This window comes from Oxyura jamaicensis, chromosome 3 (genome assembly GCF_011077185.1).
Source record: "Oxyura jamaicensis isolate SHBP4307 breed ruddy duck chromosome 3, BPBGC_Ojam_1.0, whole genome shotgun sequence".
NCBI classification, from domain to species: Eukaryota; Metazoa; Chordata; class Aves; order Anseriformes; family Anatidae; genus Oxyura; species Oxyura jamaicensis.
Window position 1 is genome coordinate 18,337,011 of NC_048895.1, and position 25,868 is coordinate 18,362,878.

Genomic DNA, 25,868 nt, shown 5'->3' on the forward strand with positions numbered 1-25,868 from the left:
GTCAAAATTAAGAATTTTTAAGTATGCCAATTAGTACGCTTTGCTCTTAAGAGATTTTGATTGCACTTCTGAGCAAACTGATGTGGGAATCAAGTTGATTCTCAGAAGGGGCTCAAAAAGCTTTTAATATAATTATTCAGATGTATGAAAGCATAATATAAATGGAGCTGTGCTTTCACATGAGGTGTTGTAAGAACACCCAAACCACCACCACCACCACCAAAAAAAAACATAAATTATTTCATTATTTCTACAGAACAAACATCACCATAAAGGTAGTTTTACTTTTCGGATAACAGATTTTAACTGCTGGTATTTTTGCTTTAAATTGCATGTGAATTTAGGCGTATGTGAATGGACAGGCATTTTAAGGGTGAAAAAATGAAAGGGCTGATATGATTTAAGCTCTTGCTTTAAGGATGGAGACAGGATAAAGAGGGTGAGAAGGACTAAGGGCAGCAAGGTCTCAGCCCATCAGGCTGTCAGAGAGACTGAGAGTGCAGCAGGCATGATGATAGCTCTCTCCAGGGAGCACCAGGGTGGCTCTAGAGTTGGCAGATAGTAGGACCACAAGTTTGCCACTGACCAGGACTTCAAGGCACTCTGAAGACTTTATTTTTCCCTCAAAGCATGATGTATTTCCTAGGACTCTGCATTATGGGAGAAAATTGCATACAGCTTATGTACAAAGTATAAGGAACATTGCATGGAAAAGATGTTAATAATGTCTACTGCATTGTATTCAAGTAGTTGGGTCACTTCAGAGTACATGATTCTTTCCTCCTAGCACTTGTGAATAAAATTCACCACAGTGAACAGAATACCTGGAAAGTGGGTACAGAATTATAGTACAATATAAAAGTCATGAGTCCCATAAAGATGTAAGAAATTTTACACTTTAGAAGGAGGTCATAAAGTCCTTACAAGGCTGTTCCCTTGTCCTACACTTTCTCCTTCGAAGTATAAAGGGTTTCATCCTAGCAAAACACACATGCAAGCCTACACCCTTTACAGAATCTGTCTAAAAAAACCCCTATCTGTAGGCTAATTCTTACCAACAATGAGTAACTCCACTCGTCCTAGCAGTCTCACTGACACCTTGCTCTCCTCTCTGGCTGGCTCCTCACCCCATGCATCTCCTCAGCTCTCCTCCCCATTGCTGCAGGAGAGTGATACCATAGCAAAGTGTTGGTCTCCATCTTGTTTTTATCCTTTTTAATCTAACCTCTTCAGAAAGTTCTTATAATCAATATCAAAACCAAAATTAAAAGTATATTACCAAGCATTTTACATGTATTTCCTCACTATGCCCAGGTTTCTGACTTAACACAATATCCCTGAAAATGTAACACCTTATCCTCTGTAGGAGAACCAGGGTATTTTCCCCATTAAAACTGTAACTGGCAATTAGACTGCAATGGAGTCCTGATGGATTACAGAAGTAATTTTATTATCTCGTGAAAATATTCAGTTGATACTTGCCTAATTTTATTATTTTTAATTAAATTGTCATTGAAGATTACAAATGAATCTGAATATATTAGTTTGGTCCTAAACGGAGGAAACAGAGAAGATAGGAGATACTAAATGTCTTGTGGTCTTGTGCTGTTTCTGAAATAAAACACCCAGTATCTTGTCCCAGAGTGATTAAAAAAAAAAAAAAAAAAAAAAAAAAAAAAAAAAAAGGCAAAACGAATGGGAGAATGCTCCAGCCAAAGCATCTACTTCTATTCAGAACGAGGTTGTACTAGCTTCAGCACAAAAATCTGTTAAGAGAAGAGAAGCCTATCTCATACTCTCAGTATGGGGAAATGGAACCCCAAACTCTATGCAGGGTCTTAAGAGAAATCTCTTAGAATCTTTTTTCTTCTTTTCATATATTTTCCAATATCTGTTTTGCACAAACTAATTAGTATATATAACTTGAAGTTACTTAATGCATTTTAAATAAATATTAGAACTAAATATAAGCATGATTTTAAATTAACCATGTAATTTAGTTAATGAATATCTAATATCATGGTAATATCTGCATTAAAAGAGACTTAAGAGATATTATCCCACCTGTGGCAAAAACACATTCATGTGAATATGCAATTATGCTTTACTGAAGTTGTATATTTTGTCCTGTTCCAAAAGGATATACTCTGCTTCTACCCTAAATATGTTGCTCCAGTGAAAAATACACTGTGCTTACATTTGTCTTTGTCACAAACCATGAGCTGATGTTTCAGTTCTCTCATCAACTTTCAGATGATCTTTGTAAGGAATATAAACATTGCGGGTTTTCTCCTGATACCACACTGTCTACATTTAATTACAGGTGCAATTTTACCTTTATTCTGGACCTTGGGTTTTTGGAAACAGCTTCTCAGTTTTTATGCTTTTCCAGCTTATTCTTATAGGATTATAATTCATATGTTTTCCATAATTCTAATCAACAAACAACAATAAAATAAAATAAAAATAAAGACATTAAAATCTGTACCATTAAACTGGCTACTTACAAGCAAATGTGAGCAGCACCCCACCATTTAATAACAGAAATGATCAGTGCCCCTATTCATCTCTTTTCCCTGCTTACTTGAGTAGCCTTTCAGTTAATGTACAGTTTTGTGTGAAGTGACCGATTTGTCCCTGTTAAAGTTTCTGTGGGTGACTAACCATGTGGGGAGATGATGCGGTGTGTGGAGAATTTATTATAGCACTGAAGGAAAGATCGGTTAAAATAAATGTGTCTTGTGCTAAGTTCTGCTAATGGCAAAAGACAGGACTATATTTTAAATTCTGTGAGTTCCTCCACTGTGTGCCAACTTCTGGGAATTTTATCTCCTCAGTCTTGAACTTCCTTCCAGTGGCTCAGTTTCAGCATCCTGGTGAGACATCATGGGGCCAGAAGCAATCTGAGGGGCAGGTTGTGCCAGCCTGCAGGGCAACGTGTGCTGTCAGGGTTGGGGACTATCAGGTTTTGGACCAAAGATAATGAACCAAGATAATGGACAGCAGCAGCTAAAGTTATTGCAGTGACTTTGGAGATGGCACTGGCCAAATGAGGATTATATCTTGTGGACAGAACCATTTTAGGGCCAGAAGTAGAGGGCCTACCTGGTTCAGACATGCAGGTATAATGTCTCTTGTTTGGACAGACAAGCACACCACCTGCCACCCCCTCTAAGATTTACAGCATCTGCTCTACAGATGCGTCCGGCCCAACCTTCAGTGAGGCGAGCCCAGAGCCTCAGAGTGGTCTCAGAGACAGGGATGAAAGACAAAGCACCCATAAACTCCTCCAGGAGCCCCAAACCCCTCCCGATGGAATAATGCATTTTCTCACTCAGTGAAAAACTATTTCATTTTATGTTCTATAAATAAGTACAACTGAGCTGATTTGTAGCTGTGAATATTCTAACTTTGCTCTAAGAGAAGGAAGTAAAAGGCCATTTGTAGGCCTTTATTGTCAGCCATTTCAAAGTACTGATCTTTACATGCATGAGCAGTTGCACTACAATTCTCCTTGCAGTTTGCAGACATAAAGGACACAGTGATCCATACCCACATGCTGGATCAGCCCCATATTTATTGCTTGCAGAGCTAAGGGGTCTCAAAATCCTACTGATAAGGGTGATTTACTAAAAATGGGTAGACCTTCTTTTATTTGTTTCACTGTTTCATAGCACTGACAGAATGGCTGTCCCGAAAATTAAACTCAGTGGAACTATTTGCCTGAACAAGGACTAGCTTTATGACCCATATTTCTTAGGACCAGAACGTGATTTTCTGCATCACAGTATTTAATGAAACTGTTTAACTGATTGTGAAGTGTGAATAAAGATAATAGACCTGTTCACATACTCACGCCAAACTTCAGTTTCTATCCAAAGCTGACTCAAAACAGAGCCTGTCAGACAGTCTGTTCTCAAGCGATTTCCAGTAAAATCTCTGAATATTTCCAATGGTTCTTGATCCTGTCCAGGAAATCCTGTAAGGACTGCTTCTCATGAGACTGAAGTGTCTCTTATGTATATATAGTTCTTCTTTTCATTGTACTTGCAAAAATGCAGAACTAAAGCTTTGTCAGAATTCTTACACTGTGAAAGAAAATAAATCTGAAAGACTTTGAAAATGAAAATGTGTTCTCTGGGACCTGCTAATGTGTCTGTAACATAGAATATTGTGAATTGCATTACTTTGTGGTTAATAATCAGATATATTTATGAACTTATTTAATCTTGTGAAAAATGTATTTCTTATTAATAAGCACACCCTGAATAACTTAATGATTAAAGTCAATGATTAAAGTCACACCATAGGATTAGAAAACAACTTTTGACTTCATTTTGGTTCATACAAGCTATGCAGTTATGGTGGAGTTTGTTGTACCTTGAAGCATTTGAAAACAGAATGATTAAGAGGCAGACATACCCTTGTTTAAACAATTTCTATGCTAAAATCTACTTGCTACTTTAGACAAAAGAGCTTTTTTGTTTATTTGTTTGGTTGGTTGGTTTTTGTGTGTGTGTGTGTGTGTGTATTGGGAAAAATAACTACAATACGAAGTGACCTGAAATTTACAAAACAATGAACAAATGTGTGTGGCAAAAAATACACAATAATCTAATCAGTTCCAGTCATCTACAGTGTCTTGAATGAGAAGTACATTGTGGTCTCAAACATGAATAAGGATTAGGGGAATCACAGAATCACAGAATAGTCTAGGTTGGAAGAGACCTCCAAGATCACCAAGTCCAACCTCTGACCTAACGCTAACAAGTCCTCCACTAAACCATATCCCTAAGCTCTACATCTAAACGTCTTTTAAAGACTTCCAGGGATGGTGACTCAACCACTTCCCTGGGCAGCCTATTCCATTGACTAACAACCCGTTCAGTAAAGAAGTTCTTCCTAATATCCAACCTAAACTTCCCCTGGCGCAACTTTAACCCATTCCCCCTCATTCTCATTTGATGTATATTGCTTCAGCCTCTCCTAATTAGAAAACTTATTTGCAGTACAATTAATGATTATTTTTTCTTTTTAAGATTTTAATAGTCTATAACTATATACAACATAAAGCATCTCTCTGAAAGAACACTGTGGCACTTTTTAATCCTGTAGTTCGACAGCAATATAGCACACATGTTCAGGCAACAGCAACACATTAATAAATCCCATTAATTCTTTTACCCCTGGGGTCTTTGCTGACTGTTTGACTGACAAAGTTCTGCTGTTATTAGTTATGACAGATCAGGCTTTGGATTTCATCTCTCTGGGGAGACGTCACACTGTTATTTTAAGTTGAATTGCTCAGTTCAAGTAACAAAACTGCCTCAAGCTCTCAAGACAGTTAACATGGCAGCTTTTTTAGTCAAACAGTTTCACACTTTCTCTGACAGTAGGACTGTATTGATTATGAAGGAAGCAGAAGAAAATGGATGGGACAGACAGGGATTCTCCCAGGGTTTCAATCCGAAAGGTGTGGAATAAACCTAGGAGTGTGCTGCTCACCTGGACTTCAAAACCACACACTTCAGACAAGTAAATCTTTTTTTTTTTCTTTCTCTTTCAACTTTTTTTAAAATTATTTTTATTTTATAAATTAAATATTTAAAAATATTTATCTTATTTTATTATTAAAAATATAAATTAAATAAATTTATAAATTTATTTTATATTTCTCTGCTCATGCATAGACATCCAGCTTCTACAGTCCAACATGCCTGGGCAGTCCTCAAAGCTTGCAGTGTTACTGCCCTTTGTTGTATATGTACACATACAGGTTCAAAAACCTAAACCAGAATATGGAGTTGGAGAATAAAAAAAAACAACATTGTGTGATTCTGGCTTTCTGAAGCTCCAGATAAAGAAATATAGGTTGTGCTTGAAATCTAGAAGCTGGTGATTAGCAAAAGCTGATGTTGGGCAGCTTGTTTGCTCTTCACATGCTAAGGAGACAGAGATGGAAATAAGATAACCTTAGACACATAGACTTGTATAATGGCACAGCTCCTTTACATTTTGTGTCCTGCACTTAACTTTCCATCTGCTGTTGGATTATCTCTGAACAATGAGCAAGGATGCCATTGAGCTCCCCACAATGACAACCACAATTCATACAGTTAAATTGGAAGGCAGTGAAATGCATGAGTAACTCAAATTGCTGCTACTGTTGTACATGACAATGGGCATACATCAACAGTTTATCAAAGCAAGAAACTTTTGTTCTCTTCTTTTTTTATGACCTAATGAAGTTCCACTCCTCTCTAGAACTGAATATTTGAAGCAAGTTTGTGTTTCAGGAAATTTTCAGTATTCCTCTCTTCAGCTTCACTGTTGCTTTACTTCACCCATGTAGTAATTAAAGTAATAGATTCACGGTTTACAATTAATTTCATATTTACAATTAAATTCATTAATATATTAAACTGCTGATCCTGTAGAACACCTTGACACACTGTGTTATTAGCTTTCCACAATTTAAAAATGGACTATGCACATATCCTTTCATAGTTGAGACAATTTCAAGGCATTGAAGGCACATTCTGCACCACGGGATCACTTCATATAGTGTTTTGATGGACTTTGTCATTGGCTTTTTTAAGTCTTTGTAATTTACATAAACCTTTCTCCCTCTAGCATCCATTATTTTCATGTGCTCAAAACATTACAATAGATTAGAGGTGGATGATTTTCTTTTAAAGAAACACTGCTCTTTTATCTCTGAAGTACCACAAAGCTCTAGAAGTTCTGTCATTCTGTTTTTAAAGATCAATTTAATTGCTGAGATAAGCCTTAGCAATGCAGTTCTCAGGAGCAACAGCTCTGCTTTTTCAAAACACAGATATGTTTTCTAATATCTTGCTTTTGAGGAGGTGAGCCGATTTCAATACAGATTATTCAATACAGATTATTCCAATTTCAACAGAGATACACACCAGAAAAAGCAGTGTTGTAGTTTATTTATGGGACGGTAGGAAAGAGGGCGACAATCACTGTGAACAGTGATTTGAAATCATTGGCAGGAGCATGACACTGCTCTATCTCACTGGCAGTCGCAATAGATTCCATTCCGCTGAGCTCCTCATGGCTCATCTATGCCTGAGTTATTTCAGAAGTTCACTAAAATGTTAATTATGTTTTTAAATAGCTCTAGCTGCCTCCTGTATCATAAAGGTCTTTCAAAATGATAGTTAACAGTCACATCTTCTTGTAGAAATACAGTCCAAGCCAGAAATAATAAAAAAGCTGTCCAAGCCCTGTGAATCCTCAAAGTCACTCTCTTCTTCTTCAAAAAAAAAAAAAAATAAAAATAAAAATAAAAAAATCCACTATTAGAAAGTTATTGGCAAAACCAAAACAAATCATGCTAGAGCTGAATTAAACCAGTATCTGTCCTGTGCTGACATGCTCCCCATTTTTTTTCTACTCTAGGACATGCTATCAGCAGTGTCACGAGGCTTGCACAGAAGCATCTGTTTTTTTCTGCTCTATGCATGAAAAAAATTCCCTCAGAAGCATGTAAAGTCTAAAGGCCTAAGGTAGTCTCCAGACAAGTGGGCCAGAAGTAGGCAGTAAGAGTGTTTTCCTCTGACACCGTGTCCAGCTCAGTGTTCACTAGCTCCCCCGACTTGCAATCAGGACTACCAAAGTCCAGGATTCACATATCACTCTAGCCCTTATTTAAAGGGTTTGCAAGAGACAGGAGCTACAGGCTCTGCGTTGTCTTCTTCAAGGACTAGTGAAGCACAGCCACAGCACCTATTGCATCCCATATCCTTTCAGCAGAGGCAATAATGGAAGTGGCCCCACACTGCTGTGCACCAGCGGCACACTCTGGTACACGTGGGGACACTGAAAGCTCTGGTGCTCTGAGCTATGTCCCTCTGACTAGTCCCACACAATAGAAAAACTTTAATGTCATCACTATGCTCAGTGCCATCGGGAGTACCTTGTCTTCACTTAGACTTGTATTTTAGGTCAGGTTTGCCCCATTTGAAATAAGGGGAGACCCAAAGAAATTAATAGCGGGCAAGGAATTAGCCATCGGGAATGTAGCAGTAATGTGCTGCATCAGGGCTTGTCTTAGAGCTCAGATTGTGGTACGTCTGAGAGCAGAAAAATCCCATTCTTGCATGACCGAGGAGAATGTAATCAGCAGCAGCACTGGAAAAAATCTTGCTTAATTACATATTTACACAATAGAGAGAAATGGCATTGGAGTTGTTCCAGGCTTTTGGTTACATAATACATGTTTAACAAAACTGTCTAATTATAACTGCACGTATTTACTCAAGAGATAGAAAAGGCTTCAAAGGAGATTTTCCAACCTCCAGGAAAGTATTTTTTCCAAAACAAGCTTAATCATTTACTATTACCCAACAATCTATGACCTTACAGTTTATAAATACACAAACTGAATATTTTTTAATAATTAATATTATATAACATAGTTCTTCAAGTCTCTTAAGTATCTGGTTTCAACCAATAATATCTCAGAATTCAAGGTTGAGGATGACACTCCTCTTGCAAAAGACAAAAATAAACTGCAAAAACAAATACCAGTGCCTGAAAAGTTTCCTTTCTCAAAGGGCAGCTTTGCAGAATGCGGCCTGACCTCCTAGAGCATAAAAATACCCACATGTGTTAACATATGGAGATGTGATGGATTCTCAGCCAGCAATAGTTATTGGAAGAAGGTCCTGTTTAAAATAACAATAACAACAACAAGAATGAAATAACACATAAGCTGCTAATACTCTAACATAGGGCAGAGAGAAATGGGAAAGATGCATCCTGAGGATAAAAATAAAAGTAAATAAATAATAATAATAATAATAATAATAATAATAATAATAAACAGCAGAAAACACTGTTATGTTGTGAACTTCTTCCTCCTAGGCAAGCTGCAGTGCCCAGGACCTCATCCCCCATCATCTGCCCCTTCTCCTTGTGACATCCCTGGGTCTCAGCCAGCAGGACCCAGCAGCCTGAGGTGCAGTATGCTTGGAAAGCTGAACCCCAGCTTGGAGGATGGGACACCCCCAGCCCAGGCCGCGGGTGCCTGTGAGGTAAAGCAGGGCCTGTCTCAGCCCCTGGGGAGTCAGGAGGCATGAGGACCAAGGGACACCAAACACTCTGCCTTTTGGCCATCTTACCTGCCTGGTTCCCACGGTAAAATTTTAAATGACCAACTAATCTCCCCAGAACATCTCATTCCATCGAACTAGTGTTTTCTGATGTGTGAGCTGCTCTGTCAATGCTTCCTCTTTTTTCTAACCATCTCTAACTCTGTGCTGAATCTAATGAGGTTCTATAGCAACATCACATCCTTAGCACATCAAGCACCAAGAGAAAGCTGCTCCACTGACTCATCAGATGCAATGCAAAATATCTCCTCACAGCAGGACTGTAGAAGCCCAGGGAACAAGTGACTCTGCTGTTTGTACTTTCTGTCAAGACAAACCCCTGGCCAACTAGCAAGTTCATTTTGTTACTACAAAAACACACTGCAGCCACCAGGATTTCTACCTAAGTGACAAGGCTATGCCTTAAATTGAAATCCTTCTTCTCTCTAGATGTGTACAATACAGTACTGTCTTCAACGACAGAAATCATAATAACTGTACTGAGGCCTAGGATGACATGTCTGCATGTCCTCACCACAGACCAGAGGGAATCTATGCCCAAGACAGGAGAAAACTTCCTCCTCTTGATGTTAACAGGTCCAGTTCTTGTTTTAATATGCATACCTCCCTTCCAATTATCCTTATTTTTTATAGTCCTTTTAAATAAGTTAAATAGCCAAATACATTATCAGGCAGAGAAGGATATTACACGAAAGCCAATTTTTAATCTGACAAATACATTATGTATAATAGCTTCCTTTTAATATTTCATAATCATCTTCATTTAATAATTGATCTGGGTCTAATTTGTAATGCTCATTACTCATATGAACTGAAAATGTTTTTCATCTCACACTGGAGCTGCAACACGGGCAAAGCCTGGAGCTGCGGCTGCTGCTGACGTGGTGTTAATCAGGAACTGGAGCCTGGAGAGCAGCACAGGTGCAGGGCGAGGAACGTGTCCCCTCTCTGGGAATGCTCAGGGACGGAAATTGCTTGTGCTGAGCGGTGCTCTGACGTATGCCGAGTGCCTGTCAGCCAAGTGAAGGGCATGTCTCGTGCTATCTATTCAATTGCACTGTCACTGCCAGCTCAAGCATGTCTCTCGCTGTGTTGACATGCATGACAAATTGCAGAAAAAGCTCTGACTGCTAATACCTTCTTCCTGCATCCCAGCTTTCAGCAACGATAAAATACAGTTAAGCCCGATGAAAGGTTACACTTATGAAAGCTGGTGAGATATGCAGTGGTTTTGCTCAGGATGTACTCGGCTGACCTATAATGGAGTAGCCCTGCTCCTATTTTGGAGTTCTGCAATTGAAGCTTTTTGTATTCAGGCTATTGTAATATTTACCACTTAAGAAGTAAAAGGATTTTTTCTTGCATTGTAATGTTGTGATATGAGAGCAAAATACTAGTGCCTGTGAGGGTCTATGGGTTGAACAGTACTTGAAAGTAATTGATTTTTCTTGCTACAAAATATGCCACTGCATTTGGACCATCATAAAGAAGTGTTTGGTGACATCAATTGAATTATCGAGGGGTAAACAGACAAACCAAAAGAGGTCTGCAATTAGTAATATAACAAGCAAATATTATTGGAGTTATTTTAACTTGTAGAAACTATGAAACAAAAAGTGGGAAACATTTTTGACATCCTTTAAGCCAGGAGAAGCTTGGACCTTTCCAGCCCTCAGGATGTGTCGACAGAATTCTTGCCATCTACTTCACTGGAGCAGTAACAGATCACAATAACCATGACAGAAAACCCAAGGTGAAGTGAGGTTGTATTACTAAGCTTAAAGTTCCTGCTGTAGTAGACAGGCAGACAGACAGATGGATGTTGACAGATGCAGCTCATTGTACCGGTCCCAGGAACTGGGTTGGACTGCCTCCCTTCCTTAGCATCCAGTACGAGCCTGAAATGCCTGAGTTCACCTAGAGCTACTTCAGGTGAAGCCTTCCCAAAATACCATGATTTTCACTTTAAGAAATATCCTGCAAAACTTTGCAAACAGTTTTATTATTATTTGTGTGTGTGTGCTACAGGAAGTCTTATTTGGCCAAATTTAGTCTTTAATTATTGTTTTTCAACTACAAGTTCTCTGGAGCAAGAACTGTTTCTTCACATGTGAAGGCAAAACACCTCAGGTAACAAGTCCCAAAGTTTTGAGGGAGACGACTTACCGCATCATAAATATGGCCATTTTCAAGGATAGAAAACCACATCATATAATTTTTAAATGCAAGTACTTCAATACTCCATTCAGCGGGAAAGATGTTGCCTTACTCTGTGTCTGGTGGGAACTGAGAAGGAAAAAAACAATCATTACAGCAGCAAAATTCTGGTCCACCTTCTTCCTCCTGCTGTTCTGTATCATGGCCAAAACCCTTCTGAGAAACCTTGGTATTACACACTTATCCATGGTATATGGATGAAAACAAAATAGGATAATATACAAAATAGGACAATATGCATGCTTGTTCTTTTCAGCAAAAATTAACCAGATCAGAATCAGCAGTGCTTGACCCAAGCAGTACTAGCAGTACTTAACAGCCTGAGCCACATTTTCCCACAGGAATTTCCATTTTCTGTGTTGATCACTTGTTTTCATTCTGTCCTAGATACTCTGTGTGGCAACTGTGCTCTTTACATATAAAACACCAAGAAAATTCTTGCTGTGCTTTAGATTGTCCTACAGTATCATCAGCCCTGAGCTAGATGTGGGACCAGCTCATGAATCCTCTATCACCAGCCCTGACCTGGGCACCTCTGTTGGACCCCTGGTAACAGCTAAGATGCATCTGAAAATGGGGCCTGGTATTCACTAGGATTTTAATGCCAGCAACGACAGTGATGTTTCATGGGTTTTCCAAAATGTCCTGGGTGTGGTGCCTGTCTTGCTCTTTTCTTTTTTAAAGCGCATTCTTGACCTGGGTTGTGTGTGGGGGTTGCTAATGTAAAACTTAGAAAGGGAACAAATGCCAGTGCTGAATATGCATAGATGAATCCCACTATTTTTGTGCGCAGCACATAGCACTTCCAGATGGCTTTGATGCATGCTTAATGTTTATTATGTTTTCTAAAATAATTTGAGTTTAACAAATTATTACTGAGTGTCTAAAAGGAGAGAGGAAATAAACACACAACGCAAATGTTTTAAAAAGCTAAGTAATTGTTAGTAATTGCTATTCAGGGGTATTTGTTTTTACCTGCAGTAAAATATTTTTGTTGTGTGCTTTCCAATGACTATTTTGGAAAGCAGCACCCAGAACAAGGTGTTCCTACTTAATGTTTGAACTCCTGGCAAAAAAGGAGTAGGCAGTAGGAAGTCCTTAAAAATAAAGGAGGCAAACAAAGCTCAGCAGCCTCCCAGAATGTATGCACTCAAACCAGTTTATGAAAGCTGACCATTTCCCAATGTGAATGCTTATTTATTTTTGAGATCTGCTTGTTGATATTTGTAAAACATCTCCAAAGCACCTAAGTGCTCTATTCAGAACATTTTCTGATCATGCCTAGCTGCTGTGGCATCGTGTTGACTTCAGAGCAGAGAGAGGCAGCAGCTATCAGCCTCGAAGGGCAGATATTCTCAGGTTTTTATCATTTCTTCATACTAAAGGTAAATATGTAGGAGACACTCTGAATATTGGATTACATAAATTGGGAGCTTGAACTTGGAATTCCAGAGGAAATTATGTTCTCAAATCTTATCATTTAACTTTGGTGTCTAACTCCTGTGAATTACAGTAAAAGATAGACATGGAAGTTCTTTTGAGTCTAAAATCTTGCAACATTTACAAATCTGCTTTATGTTTCTAAGTCACCCAAGAAGAAATTATGCTCAAGCCTTAAAAACTTTTCATCCTACTCATGATCTCCAAGTGTTATGGTAGCTTGTGAAACTACTGAAAGTCTGCTGATAAAAAAAAAAAAAAAAAAAAAAAAAAAGCAGACAAAACAATTTGCTTTGAAATGTAACAAAGTAAAAATCGGATTTAAATCAAAGTTCTTTTGCACCTCTCATACTGTACTTGATATTTGAGGCGATTTTTCCTCTTTTCATCTATTAAAACAAAAAGACTGACATTCGTGAGGCTGACATTTGCAGCTTTTCCCATTAGACTTCCAGGATCTTAATAAATGGCAGGTCTCTCAAGAAACAAATCAGAACACCTCACTTCTGTGATTATGAGTTGGGAAAGTTTGCTTTGCAGCAGGCCTGAGGATACCTCTGCAGTGACCTCTGAACTCAAAGACAATCAACCCAAGAGCTTTGGTCCATAATCTTAAGAATCTGCAGAAAGACAGTATCAGCTTTTCCTCAGTGATAAAGTAGCTATCACCAGATTCAAGTCCCCATTAGGAAACCCTTTGGAAAGGACTGCAGTGAGGTATAGATTAATATAGTCAGGGTAAGAGTGCTGAGGCAACAAATAAGGGATGTAGTCTGGAATAATGGACTGTGTCAGAAGACCCCTTCGGGAAGCTCACAGTCAGCACAGGTTAGAGAAGCCTTCAGATACTTATCTAACAGCATTGCACACAGCCAGGAGGAAAAGCAAGGCACAGGAGGTGATTTAAAGCTGGTCCCTCTGAGCTGCACTATGCACTCAAAAGCTGCCAATCTCAGCCACTGTGTTCAGCTGAGGTCATTAATTATTTGTTCTTGATTTCACCTCCACACCTGAATGTTTCCGTAAGTTCCAACACTGAGAAAAGATTTGCTTATAGTTTTCCCCATAGCAAATATTTTATTGCTGCTAATTGTGTGTATAGGTGGAAAATGTTACATGATTTTGATTGCAACTACATTTTCCTTCCTGTTAGATAGCCCTCAGGACTGTGCAAGCACAGTAACGAAAGTTGAAACACTTCTGCTCCCCAGCACACAGTTAGAAACTCCTTCTCACAACTCTACTGCAGAAGCCAAATTTTCCCAACTCCTCAGTCATTCTGGATGTACCCACTGCATTAAAGGAAAAAAAAAAAGGGGGGGGGGGGGGGGGGGGGCGGGCGGGGGGGGGAGGAGAACACCACATGTTTCCTGATCCTGCTGGTTTCAGGGTAGCTGTAGCCATCTTCTAATTTTTTATTCTATTTCTTTCCTCCTCAGTATTTTTCACAACTGTAAGTCATGCTCTTACATTCTGCCATTATGTCCTCTTTAAGTCTCCTTGTAATGTAACTTTCTTCTGCCTGTTCACTAATATTCTTATTTTCATGTAACTGACAAATTCAATCAATGTCAAATGTAATCATTCTTTTAAACCAATCATGAGAGTTTAAATGCTAGGGGTCAGAATACTGTACCATGCATTAACCTCAGCTCTCTATTTGTCAAAGAGTTTCTAATCCATTACGTGATACTGGATGCTTTGATTCTGTCATAAATCAATAATGTAGTACCATACCACATTCATTATTGAATGTCCTGTGTAAGAAAACACCCGCTAGTTTTCTTTTTCTTTTTCTTTGTTTTTACTGTATCTATCCGAGAAGATTACATTTATTTGACATGTAATAAAAATGTATTTTTTCTTATTTCAGAAGTACAGTCCTACTATAAATATTCATATAGGATTCATTTCAGACACTGTCAAAATCAGTACACTATCTAAAAAAATAGTGTTGACACGAGTATCATATTAACATTTTTTCATATGCTCAGGCACTTATGAGCTAAACCTTGGCTGTGTCCTTGCAGAGTACTAGACTGAAATACCTGGGCAAGTTTCTTCAAGCTAGCTCAACAACCCAAAGTAGGTGTATTTAGTGTTCCTGTGTCGGAATAACTCAGCCAAAAAAAGTAGTATATATAAGGACATCGTCATGCATTTGCTTCTTCAAGAGCTTTGTTCATTATCTCTGTCAAGTATTATTGACCTCGTTTTACTTTGCAGTGAGATGGACCAGAAGCACTCTCACAATCAGGTGCTCCATTTCACCTGGTAATGTCACAGCTGGGTCTGAAGTGCCTGAATTTTCAGCTCTTGCAGAGCAACAAGAGGACAGCTTCTGTACACAAGTGGCTTGAAAAGAGCTAGTTCATCTAGTGTGACAATGCACAATGCCAAATGCCTGTCCTTACTGCAATCAGTACTTCCATGGACTCTTGTCTTCTGACATTAGCTGCTTGTATATTGCAGTAGTTCCCACATAACTCTAGACAAATGTATAGCTTTTCAGAGTGAAGGTGAAAGGGGAGCAAGAGTAGGGATGAGTGTATATTCAAAAAAACATTCGGATTTCAGTTCCTTTCCTGAGACAAAATTCAAAAAGTCCCTTTGGACTAGAGGAGCTCACTCATCCAGTGCTACTCTTAAAAAAAAAAAAAAAAAAAAAAAAAAAAAAAAAAGCTTGGTTTTGCTAAATCTAGAATGATCATGGAATGAACAGAAGAGGAGTTTGCCAAAAATATCTTATTATACTTCCAAAGCACAAATTCAGACAAAGATTTTTCAATTCAGGTCCACTAGTGATCCCCTAACAGCTAAGCCAACCATCTGAATGCCAGCTTCTCCTGGCCTTTCAAACAGCAGATAATTGCATTAATCCTTCAAGATGAATTTCCCATATCATTTCCACAAAAGCACAACCATGACTGCCATTCATGGCAGTCTTCACAAAAAACAATCACTTCATTTAGGCTGCAATTATTTTCCTTCAGCATTCATAGAGCCTTGCCGCCATACTCTCCATCCCTAGCCAGTGCAAATTCTCAGCAAATTAATTAGATAAATAATGAGCTCATGCAATGTTGCTATTGCAAATTATTTACGATTTTTGTTAGCTTTGAAGAACGTGCTATCGGATCACTACGTGCTATTAAATTATTTGCAGTTCTCCATTTGAGTTATTTGATTAGATTCATGTATGATAAAATCAGTTCATTTCAATATAATCATACATGGAGGAAGTCTGGACCATAATATTGAGTTTTACTCACTTGGGATTTCCTATTTCCTCAATCAACATGCTTCCTTATTGAACACTTGAATATAAAATTATATGTTTTGGACATGGTCCTGGGTAGCCTGCCAGGTGGCCTTGCTTGAACAGGGGTTTGGACCACATGATGTCCAGAGGTCCATTCCAACCTAAGCCACTCTATGACTCTGTGAAAATCATGTTATTTTATTATTATTATTATTTTAAATTAGTGAACTTTGTCCTTGCTAGGGGCACTTTTATTTTGACTTTCTTTGTCCTATAGGTGTGCAGCTCCTTATTCAGCATCTCTTATGCAATGTAGGAGAAAATGTACTTGCTATTCCAAAGCTCCAGGCCTGGGGCACAACACTGCCATGGAAAGGGTGCCAGGAAAAGGAGTGAAGCCAAGAGAAATGAGTGAAAAGATCTACCTCCTCTAGCTGCCAAGGACATCAGAGGGCCTGAGGCATTATCTTTAATGTATTTTCTTATATAGCACAGCCCCTAGGGATGGACCTGAAATGGTGATCTGGAGGTGAGAAGAACTCTAATGAATTGAGAATCTGAGCTCTTTCAGTCTAATGTAATTGACTTCACTGCAGCCTCACTCGTTATCATCAAAACAGCTCTGCCTTACACAATGTTGGCCACTCTTCATGTGAACTGATAACTTACAGTGTAATTGCTTAGAAGAGAGTAATTGTGAGAACTCAGCATTTTGACAGTGCAAGGAAAAAGTCAGACACAGCAAGGTCTGAAGTGCAGTAAGAATATCTTACAGCATCTGCATTGCTTTCCATCTGTGAAGATACAGGAGATGGGGGGGTGCAAGGGGAGAGTGTGACTGCAATGTACCTCTGCTCAGCTTGTGGGTTAAAGCAATCTCTCCAGCTGTCAGGGAGAATGCAAACAGGAGGGCACAGAAAGCCACATGACCACTTCCACTGACAGCATGGGAAATGGGGACATGGGGCAATGTGGGGAAAGCTGAACAATTTTATGTAATTTCTTTGAAATGCAAAACACATGATGCAACAAATTTTCTCTCAAGTTCCCTAAGAGCCTTTAGAATGAAGAGACAGTCCTTTAGAAAAAACAGGTTTTTCATCTCTATTTTCACCACTCAGGAGTCTGATGGAAAGTGGCATTTTGCGCACACTGACCCTTGTTAACACCTTGATTTGGGCATAACAGGTAGCGAAAGTGTCCACCACACAAACTTCAGCCTGCTTCACTCTGATCACAGAATCAGAAAATCACAGAATGGTTTGGGTTGGAAGGGACCTGTCATGGTTTCAGTTAGGAAAGAGTTATTTTTCCTCCCAATAGCTGGTAGGGTGCTATGTTTTGGATGAGAAGAGTGCTGATAACATGCTGATGTTTTAATTGCTGCAGAGCAGTGCTTACACTAAGCCAAGGACTTTTCAGCTCCTCGCTCTGTCCTGCCAGCGGGCAGGCTGGGGGTGCAGCAAAAGCTGGGAGGGGACAGACCCAGGACAGCTGATCCCAGCTGGCCAAAGGGGTATTCCATACCATCTGATGTCATGCTAAACAATATATAGGGGTGGATAGCCGGGGTGGGGGGGCCGGCTGCTCGGGGTTGGGCTGGGCATCGGTCAGCGGGTGGTGAGCAATTGCATTGTGCATCACTTGTTTCGTACACACTATTATTATTATTATTTCCTATCTTAATAAACTGTCTTTATCTCAACCCACAGGCTTCACTTTCCCGTTTCTCTCCCCCATCCCAGAGAGGGAGGGGAGAGGGTGAGCGAATGGCCATGTGGTGTTTAGCTGCCAGCCAGATTAAACCACAACAGGACCTTAAAGATCATTTTGTTCCAGCCCCCCTGCCATGGGCAGGGACACCTCCCACTAGAGCTAGGTGGAAAATGCTTTCAAGATTATGAAACACAGGAATGAAGTTGTAATGGTAAGATGATTCTAATAGAAGGAAAAGATTAATTGCACTTCATAAGTTATCCTGAGGAAATTCCCAGATGGGCTAGACTAACAAAGCTACAAATTAGTAAAATCACATCCCTTGTATTTTTTTTCCTCTCCTCTGTTCCAAGACAATGCATTTTCTCCTGTCAACTGTCATCTGTCTCTCAGATACGTATGTGCTGTTCTTATGTAATTACATAAAGCTTTGGACATGACTTGTCCTTATATATTTCTATTGGACAAGTAAACCAATGGGCTTTTCTCTGAAGGACTAAAAAAATATGCGTAAGCATGAAAGAAACAACTGGAATAAACATGATATCAGAGAACATAAAATCACACTACAGCTGAGGTTAGAAGGGACCTTGAAAGATCATCAAGTCCAACCATACAAGAGATACATTCTTGCGTATTTTAAAGGCAAGTTTTGGATAAGCAAAGTAATTAGGAGTAGGACTTCTTATTAGAACTGGACCAAAGGACAAAAACAAATAATTACTGGTTAGGCTACAGGTCAGTAACCTGTCTTCCAAAGAAGGTGTTTGAGCTCCGTAGAAGAAAATGGAAAGGAGGGAGATACACACCTCAACCACGTCATTATTCGTCCATCACAAAATGAAAAGTATATTCTCTTAGAATATACTAATATGCTACCATGTTCTGTGAACAAGTAAGAGTTTCAAAGAATACAAACATTGTGTGAGGAGAAGGAAAACTCACATTTTGATTTGACTGAGGAATAGTGACTCATGATAGAAGACCTAGTCTGACCAAGAACTAGGGAACCTGAATAGAACAGTTACTTGAAACACTAAAAATGTTTTCTGGCCAAAATACTTAAAGCTTTTAACTAATATAGCTCAATAAAATGTCATTTTTCCACAGAAATTGAGAACCCTGTTCTGACTTTTAGAATGTCAATTGATTAAAAGGAAGTTTCCCTTTTCTGTATCTGAACTGGATCATTCTGAAGGTACGTCTAAATCAGACAAAAATATAAGAAGCAGACCTCTTATGGGAAGATTTTACAGACTGGGTTTGGAGTCTGTAAAATATATGCAGGAACTACTAAGTGATGATGAGTTATCTAAAATGTTAATATTTCTTAAGCATCTTTCCTCTTGCTGTTATAGTAGTTAATAATCCCTAAGAATAATTTCACAAAGATTCGGTGGGTAAATTTGAGTCATTCCTCCAAAAATATTTGCCTCTTTGAGAATTTTCATCAAGTAACTGCAAAGTTCATAAACTCAGACAAAATTGGGTGGATTGCTTGGCTGTGGTACACTCTTTATGTAAGTCAACAGAATGTTTCTCAGACTTCTCAGGGGATAGTGAATCAGAGACTGCAGAACTTCAGGGTGCCCTTAAGACAATACAGGATGCAATGAAAATCAGTGAAGCAAGCGGAACTTGTCAAATGAGCCACAGAAGTTAAACTCAGCTGGTACAAAATCTGATTTAAGTTTTATGATTGTCTTGCACGTTACTGTATGACATCCTTACACTTTTAATAAGAATTAGAATGTAAAAATGCAGTATTCATGTTTTTATTTTTCTTTTTTTTTCTTTTTTTTTCTTTTTTTTTCTTTTTTTTTTTTGCCTACAATTGAATTAAAATTAGAATGCAGATAATGTTTTAAATATATATTTACCAAAGGAATAGGTCACTTCATAGACTTTTAGGATATTTGATAACCCAAAAGTTTTCAAGTTTCAAGACAACTAGCCAAGCTCCTTAAAAGCTTAATTTCTTTCTCTATATTCATCCTTCATGTACAATCCAGGCTCCCCAAAAAACTACCACTGTATAGCTGCCTTGAAATCCTGAATCCTCCAGTTTCCTCTGCTATCAAGAGAGAAAAAAATGGAAATGAACTATTAACACATACTACAGCACTGACTGTGGCTCACTCTGGAAACACTAACAGCGTATAATACATTTATTCCTCAACAAGATCTATAAGGTAAGAGTTACTGACCCAAATGCAGAACATAGTCCACTGCAACTACCCAGTCCTGAGGAAGTAACAAATACCTCTACACCCCTCCTTCTATTTTCTCCATTTGTGAAGAAAACTGGCCAAAGTTTCATACAAGTCACAATCAAAACCATGCACAGCATTCATCCTGACATTGGCTGAAATGGCTCAAACTTTTGTGATCATTTGATGTATGATTCTGATTCTGTACTGTAAGGAGGTTGACAGTGTGTGGAAATAAGCATAAGAACCTAGGTCAGTTTTTGAATCTTAAGTACAAATTTCATGACTTTGGTTGCTATTAAGATAATTATTAGCCTCTTGTAGCTATTGCAGACATTTTCATGTATAGCTACCTTTCCTGATTCCATTGTGAATGAAATCAGGAAATGTCATCAGTTAAAAGAGGTGTTATTCACTAATGGAACAAATGGCCCACTCTCATGTATGGTACAGATGAGTTGGGTAAGTGAAATTTTGCATGCTGATCCAAAGCAGAAGTAACTTCTGAATTTTCTGAGATTCACTCTTAAAATTTCTTCTCATACATTTCAGCTATGAACTTTCTTACAAATTAAAAAAAAAAAAAAAAAAGTGTTAATTCAGTGGTGAAGTTCAAAAGTGGCTATGTTTAGTACCTACTAAGAGAGGGTGAAAGTAACAGAAGGTCTATGTATTGGACTAAAACCACATAAAGGAAAAGAGAATGTCAGTCTGGGAGTGTGTGCTTGTCAGAAGCAATAATTTTGTAATATGTACACATGATACACTGTGCTTACCTAAAGAAGATCCCAGGTTTCCAGTGAAACCTCACTGAGTTCAAGAAGAGCCCTTAGCTTTTAATGTCAGAACTAATATTATATATGTGACCTTAAATATTCATTGAGTTTGCAGAGATTTCATCTTCCTTTGCATTTATCAAGAATTATTCATAATATGGCAGTTTCTGTCACAATTCAGACACATTAGCCCAAACACGTAGGCAAAAAAATATAATACCTAAAAGATAAAATGACAGCTAGAGTGATGGAATGGGGATAAGTGATAGTTTTAAAGAAACTGACTGTACATCTATAATTTTCACTTTTAACACCTTATCTTTAAGCTATACTTCATTTAATATGTCGCCACAGCTCAATGTGAAGTGCATAATTTATTGAATGCTGACATTTTTTTGGTAAGATTTATTTTGTTGTTTTGCAAGTCAAGTACAATCTTGCAACTCTAAGGCTTACATGTAAAATAATAATTTAAAAAAAAAAAAAAAAGTGACTGTGTTTACTGGAGCAGCGATCAAAACATGAACATTATATGCCACATCTAGTTTAAAGCATAAATATGAATGTCCAATTTACCTAAAATCAAGTCACTCATCCAGAAGGCACAACATCAAGGAGTTGTGATTATATCTGACAAGCTAGCACAAGGCATTTGATAGGACAGTCAACAAAGCAATGAAAACTTGCTTTGCCCACTGCATTACTCTGTGCTTCCTGGTCAGTATTTCTACCTTATTTTTTGAGGTGGTAGAGGTAGACGAAAGTATATTACAAAGATCTAGTGGAAACTTTATTGTTAAAGTTGACTGTTTAATTCATATTCATCATCCATATTACATATAGGTGGATAAAGTTGCGTACTTCTTATTTTCAGGATGCGGTTCCCGTAAGTCTCTTCAAAACCATAGATTAGAAATGTTTTTATATCAATAAAGGGATTAAGAATTAATTCAAAAGGGTGAGGCTTGTGGCTAATATAGCACACTTATCAACTTAAATGATGAAATAGAATTAAGAGACAACATTGTAACACCCCCCCCCCCCCCCCCAAAAAAAAAAAAAAAAAAAGATTTGAAAATTATTTCTAATGTCAGGTGTACCAAAGATCTAGACAGATAAGCTTACTTTTCTAGAATTCTTATTGATAATGACAGACTACATTTACAGATTCTAGTCCTTTCATCTGGGGACATTTTTTATTGTTCTAATACCCAAAACATAAAGAAAATTGATAATAGATAACTAGTTTGGAAAAAAAATAGATAATCAGTTGGAAAGAGTTTTGTGCGAAGGTGCAGGAAACATTTTAAACCGAAGTTGGATGACAATTAATTAGTGACACTGGCTACCTTAAGCTTGTATATCTAATTTCAGATGTCTTAACAGGTCCTGCATTTCAAAATGATCGTATCTTCCCCCTTTCATTAAAGTCAGGCAACCAAAACTGAGTTAGTCAAGTCATTCTGTTTAGCTTTGATATTTCAGCCTAAATAATGAATAATAAGCATTCTGTAATGACAGATACACCACGGGTTACAGATCTTTTACATTCATGTAAAATTCCGTAAATAAAGAAAATTAACTCTCATTCATGTGGACATTAATACAAAAAGAAAAAAAAAAATAAAAAAAAAAATAAAAAAGAGGAAATGTCAGTTACTAGCTTTACCCTCTACACAAATGACTTGGAATAGGGTATGTGTTTGTAACACAAAATATTTGTCAAATAATACAGTAAAAGCCATAACCATTCTGTCAAACTGTCCAGATCCCAAAGGACACATGAGGAGAATGGAGAAGCAACAAGATGAGAAACACCAAGTCAGTTTCAGAGAACAAATTAAAACTAATATTCTTTATTTTGTGTTCTTTTTAACCACAGGTCATACTTTACTATAGACTGAATATGCTATTAACTATAATACTGCGTAATAAAATTTTAATTCAATAATTTGAACAGCCTCAGCTGAGCATTTCACATTCTGTATATTAAATATCAATATCTCAATACTAATTAGAAAAGAGTATTAGAAAAAAAAAAAATGTTTTCTGTAGGAGACAATGAACATCTCAGCAACATCATGTTCTACTCCAATTCACTAATGCAGTATAATTAATTAAATCCATACCATTCCTCATAATGGACATTAACAATGGTCTGCTGAGCAATAGCTATTAATCTTAGATCATAGGCTGTGAAGAAATGACCTGAAGAGGTACTTTCATTAACAAGAACTTTTTACAAGTAATAGTTAAGATAGTGTATGCTAAGCAGGAGATAACACTAATGAATCTCCTGTGTTCTGAATATTGATTTGTAATTTATACAAGGGAAAGATACTAGAAACTTAAGGGGGAAGAATTCAAACATTCAAATCAGAGGTTATAATTTTTTTACACATCTTTCAGCACTTCATTTTTCTTTTGCAAATTAAGTTTCTAACATAAGTCTTCAGGATGTATTCTACAGAGATAATAATCTTCAACATGTTATGATATGGCATCAGGATGTACAGATTTATAAATACTGTGTTGACTTGCTTCTTTTCAATTACTACAAATACTTGTGAGGTCCTAAATCTGAACATTTGATCACATGCTTTCAATGCTTTTATAGTTCTGTAAGTCTAATCTGAAACACTTTCTAGCCAGTTCTTTCACAGTAGCATCTGTGAAAACCAGTCTCAGGCTGCACATTCAGCAGTGGGTATCTAAGGTCAGTGACTGCTCTTTAAAAATTGTGCCTTTGCGAATAAGCCTGTATTAAATGTGTTTTCAGATTTGTTGCAAGGCAAAGCACTGTGGTAGATGAAATAGACACTGCAGGTTTCTGTGGGAGAATTCCCCTGATCGCTTGAAAGGACTGCACTCTAAATCTTCTTAATGTATGTTACCACAAGAGATACACCAACCTTCAAATCCCAAACACATTGTCCACAAAACTGTCTAGAGCTCCACAGAACGATTCTGGAGAAGGGAAGATGCCTTTGAGCATCAGTAGGACGAGAGAAAAATGTACATTTCCTCAACAAAACAAAACAAAATAAAACTAAACCAAAAAAAAAAAAAAAAAAGAACAGAAAACACTGGTAAACTGAGTGAGCTACTCAAAGGTACTCTGTGTGCAGAGCTTTTGCTATAGTACAGTGAGTAAAGTTTTCAGCTTAAATTGCAAGTACTGCATTGCACTGACATGCTGCCACAAAGCTGCTACAGTGCAGAGTAGTTGCGAAGCATACGGACAGGTTCTGCCAGCTTTATTTCTGTCACTTAGCGCCAGGCTGTTTCATTGCTCAATGAATTCAAAGGGATTGTATGCATTAGAAAGTTTTACTCAGTGGCAAAAACATTTTGCTGTTTTTCCAGAAGAACTGAAAGCCTGAATAGTGAAGTTTTAGCAAATAATCTAAAATCTTTAAATTATCCCATAAAGCTCTTGTGTTTTGACAGATGCTTTAATATGTGCCATTTGATATTTCACATTTTTCTAATGCCATCAGTGTAACATTGTACAAAGTATGTGTGAATCATCTGATGGGACTAATGTACTGAGCAGAGGAAGTAAATCCAACTGTCTCTGGGGACCTAGGCTTGTTGTAGCATAAAACAATTCATGTTGAACTTGAAACTAATGTTATTCCCCATTGTTCTGCCACATCACTTAGGGGCCTTCTATAATGTTTCTGCAACTGAACAAAGGCATCATTAGAATAAAATCTGTGAGCATTTTAAAGGATGATTCCAAGATGATGAACGAGAATTTCCCTGTGGCAAAAAAGTAGTGACAGAGTAAGTATCGTCATGGGCCTTAAATGTCTGAACAAGGTAATGAAATGAAAGATTTATGCTTCTCACATTTGTAATATTGTTCAGAAGCTTATGGGTTTTTGCTACACTTAAATATCAGCCAATGTCACGTATTTAAACACAGTCAACCCGACAAATTCCAAGCACATTAAAACATGGTCAACTTAAAATCTCCTAGTTCTATTTTCAGTGGGAGCTCTAAGTCCCTAGTACTGCTGAAGACACAGCCACTTTGACCCAGGTGTCTAACTTTTTGTCCAACAGTCCACATTTGTACTTTCTGTCCCATGTTCATGGTTCCATTTGGGAGCTGATATTTTTGACACATTTGCTGTGTTGAAAATAGGCGAGTTTCAATAGGGACACAAAGGTATAGACACAATAATGGATGGCACCTCTGTACAGGAAAACGGGGCTGGAATGTGATGCATGCTTTCCTGGTACACAGAATAATAGGAGGAAATCAGACTTGCCAAAGAAAAGGGTCAGATGCAGAAAATGAGCTTGACTGTTTTGGCTGTGTTAGAAAGAATAAATAACTCTGAGCAGCCAGAAAATTATCAAAGGGCAGCCTGAATATTCAGAGCTTGTTCTAAGTCAGTGCTCTCCTATGAGTGGCAGCAGGAAGCTGCCACCATTATGTCCAGGCAGACAGGAACAGACTATGGTATTTTGTTACCTGCAACGTGTTACTTTGCCAGTATGGAGAGTGTTGTTTTACACATAACTCCTACAGAATACTTGGTATTCTGGTATAGCTTCCCACCAGATTTATTAGGTCAGTTCTTTCTAATAGTATATCTGAAGAAGGAGATACTTTCTGACTTGGAGAAACAGCTGAAAATGATAAGAGGAGATGATCTGACGTACCTGCTTCCTCAAAAATGGTGACCAACAATGGATGAACTTGCACTCCATTTCTATGTCTGATCCTGTGGTTGTGCTTGGCTTATGTTCTCCAAACCAGTTGGTTTGAATCCATTTCCTCCACACTACTTGGAAGAACAGAAGCCAAATATCAAAACATTCTCCTGCACAGCTGTTCTCCTACCTGTGAAGTCAGATGACCCATTCCAGATTTAAACTAGAGAGCACCAAATATTAAGCTAAGTGGATGAAATGAGTCTAGATCCAAGCATAATCTTGTGCCCTGAGCTTACACATCAGAGTAGATTCTGCCTCTGTTTTTTGACAAAGTCTGTGGGGAGCTTTTAGACAGATGTGAAGAGCTGCAGCAGCAATTTCAGGAAGACCTCATTTAAACTGTATTTTGCTGCTAAATCCATAATTGAAGAAC

The 25,868-nt window shown here is 38.0% G+C and overlaps 1 long non-coding RNA gene across 1 annotated transcript; it reads right to left on the reverse strand.

Annotated features, from left to right (window-relative positions):
- Positions 1-2,146: 2,146 nt before the first annotated feature.
- Positions 2,147-25,561, reverse strand: LOC118163408. Its single transcript, XR_004749032.1, has 3 exons — positions 25,442-25,561; positions 3,857-4,088; positions 2,147-2,433 (listed from the first exon to the last, which is right to left on the reverse strand). It is a non-coding gene; the product is annotated as an uncharacterized LOC118163408 (long non-coding RNA).
- Between the last annotated feature and the right edge of the window lie 307 nt (positions 25,562-25,868).